General features: G+C 43.9%; 1 non-coding gene across 1 annotated transcript; it reads left to right on the top strand.

The window, feature by feature from the left end:
• Positions 1–282: 282 nt before the first annotated feature.
• On the top strand, positions 283–389 carry LOC142874909 (U6 spliceosomal RNA). The gene has a single exon (XR_012922489.1). It is a non-coding gene; the product is annotated as a U6 spliceosomal RNA (small nuclear RNA).
• The last annotated feature ends 2,693 nt before the right edge of the window (positions 390–3,082 follow it).

Raw genomic sequence — 3,082 nt, 5'->3', positions numbered from 1 at the left:
TGGCTGTATTTGTGTATCTGCTTCTGCATTCAATCTGTTGTGATATGACTCATCATGTAGCCTCCAGAAAACTCAGCTATACACTCATGAATGAATGAGAGTAAAAAAGGCAAATAAAGTTTTAGGGCTGTTAAGAAAACAGTCTTGATCTTGTGGACCCTATGAAAGAGTTTCAGAGACGCCTACGGGTTTCCAGACCACATTTTAAAGACTTCTGTATCAGGATATGGGTCGTCTGTAGCCAGAGACTGAAATAAGTGACTTGAATAAGATTAAAGTTTAGTGCTCGCTTCGGCAGCACATATACTAAAATTGGAACGATACAGAGAAGATTAGCATGGCCCCTGCGCAAGGATGACACGCAAATTCGTGAAGCGTTCCATATTAAAAAAAAAAAAAAAAAAGATTAAAGTTTATTTCTCTCTTGCGTTATTTCTAAAAGTAAGCAGCACCCATCAGTCATGATGCTTTTTCTGGTTGTTCTAGCATCCCAGGTACACATGACCCAAAATGACTGCCCAGTACTATGTCTACATTCCAGCCAGCAGGAAGGGGAGGACAAGCCTTCTCCTTTAAGTACATGTCCCAGAAGTTGTATATATCACTTGCTCTTGCATTCTTACACAAAAGCCTACTACTGAGCTGCAAAGGAGCCTGGGAAATATCTTTAATCTGGTTGACCATATGTTCTATTACTGTGGAAGTCGGTGAGAACAGATATGGGAATAATTCCCATTCTCTGCTACATTACTCTTTCCCCATAACCCCTGCTAGGCACAGGCCCAGGGAGGAGCTTGGGCAAACCAGGGCTTACCTCACTACTGCCCAGAAGATCAGGAGAGCTGGTCCTGGCAAGGAATAGGACTCACCCAGCAAGGTGTCTTGGCCTGTTCGTCTCCCTCACAAAAACAGTGCTAACAGAAGACAAAGAGGTCTCAAGGCATGCAGGCCCTCAGCTAGGAAGCAGAAGCTCGCATACACAGCAACAGACAGGAGCTGGAGTTCAATTACAATCAAAACGTACTAGTTACAAGAAAAACTGCCAAGCACCAGCCACAAATGAGGCTCTGGTTGGGATAAAGTCCAAAATCATCACCGCAGCTCACAAGGCTCTGCAGGATCCCAAACCCACCCTATCCCCAACCCCCATCCCCAGCCACATCTCATGCCAGTCTCCCCCTCACTCTCTACATTTCAGTCACATTCAACTTTTTACAGCTGGAAGGATGTACTTCGGCATTTCTAAAATACATTGTCTCAGGGTGTCTGCACATACTGTTCCATCTTCTGAAACACTCTTTTCCCCACCACCATCTGACCGACACAGGCTCAATCTTCAGGTCTGTGAAATAAAGACCAACTGAGAACAGGCAAAGGCCATCTATTCCGAGCTTGCTATAGCAAGGGAGCCAGCCACCATCACTCGTGTTTCGGCAGAAACTCAGGGGCAGGGAGAGGAGTGGAGAAGGCTTTACAGCAAAAAAAAAGTGTAGACTTCGGGTATGCCCTGATTCGAGACTGTTGGCATGGGGGAGCTGTAGGTGGGATCACTAGAAGCAGGCATCCAATGTGATTGGTTAGAAGCGCGTGTTTAGCTTTTTCCTGTTGCTCCTAAGTCAGAAGTGGGGACAAAATTAGGGAAGCTGTCAGTTATTGAGTCCTGGCCATTTGGGGCTAATTGTTACAGGGGTTATTGTTCAGCTTCCTGGGCTGATTGCTAGAGATCATGGTTTAACTTCCTGTAAGTCTGACGTATAGAGAGTAGGCTGACTTCCTAGGCTGGTTACAGTGGATGATGGGTTGGTCTCCTGGGATGGTTACTGCAGATTGTGGGTCAGAGTTCTATTTTATACATGGCCTGATCATTTTCCATCTGTACATTCAGTCTCTCGCAGTCATTGGACAACATTTCCTGCTGGAAGCCTTCCCCAAACCCAGACCAGGATAGATCTACCTGTAATATGTTCCTGGAGCTCCCTGAACTTCTCTGTCCTAACTCTCAACAAACTTGTAATTATTTGCCCAACAGACTATAAGCTTCACAAGAGTAGGTACTATATTTTTTAGTATTCATTTTACTATGCTCAGCTCCATGCAAAGTATTTAGCATATAGTTGGGGCTCAGTAAAAAATTATTACATAGTTGGGTAGATGGATGGTTGGATGGATGTCGGACTTTTTCAGAGCTAAGAGCACTCACTGTTCTGCTGCTTCTCAACTGACAAATTTTCAGGACCCTCTGCTGAAGGCATGCAACTTCTTGGTTCTGCCCCCTGAGCCATTATGGCACTCCAACAGAGCCATCACCAAGCAAAACAAAGTCCCATGCTTCCTCAGCAAAGGTGTGAGCTGTTTCAAGTTTAGGCAATCTCTACCCTTGGGTCCCACCTGAGATCTGATATCTGCTTCAGGGTCCCCATTCTGGGCTATATTTCCTCCTAAGCATGGGTTCACTGACAATATCCTACAAAATGTTCCAACGGGTCCTGGTGCTGCCCATTTAGCAAGAAGATTACTTGTGCTGAAGTTCTGGCATAAACCTGCCAGCTGCAACATATCTTGCTGGTCTGACCCAGTGATAACCCACCGTGCTCTATGTATGGGCTGTTTTCTTTTATTTTCCATCCTCTGAAGAGCGTCAGAATGCTGCCTTGCTAAGCAATAAATCCATCTTTTCAGGAATCAATTGCAGTGACTGGCTGCAAAACCTGGAAATCTAATTAACTGCAAAATAAATAAAAAATGAAAAATATACTGAAGCAATGGCATAAATCAGCTAGAAAATATTCTGGACATTAAAATAAACAAGGAAAAATTTCAACTTCATTTGTCTTCTTTTCCTTTTTTTAAACCCTGTTATTGATAAATTTAGCCTTGGTTCCAATTTTGTCTTAGCCACGATTTGTTCAAGTATAGATCTGTTGGGATGGCTATCTCTGTTCTAATTATACCCTGCAGGCACTCTCTAGAGAAGCCAACTCGGCTAGGATTACCTCGCTACCATATGTAAAACTTTAGGCCGTCTCTCCCTTCATCTTTTTACACCACATGTGTTCTTAAAGGGGCATAAATCTGCTCTAAC

This window comes from Microcebus murinus, chromosome 1, assembly GCF_040939455.1.
Source record: "Microcebus murinus isolate Inina chromosome 1, M.murinus_Inina_mat1.0, whole genome shotgun sequence".
NCBI lineage: Eukaryota > Metazoa > Chordata > Mammalia > Primates > Cheirogaleidae > Microcebus > Microcebus murinus.
This window is presented reverse-complemented; position numbering and strand designations above follow the sequence as displayed.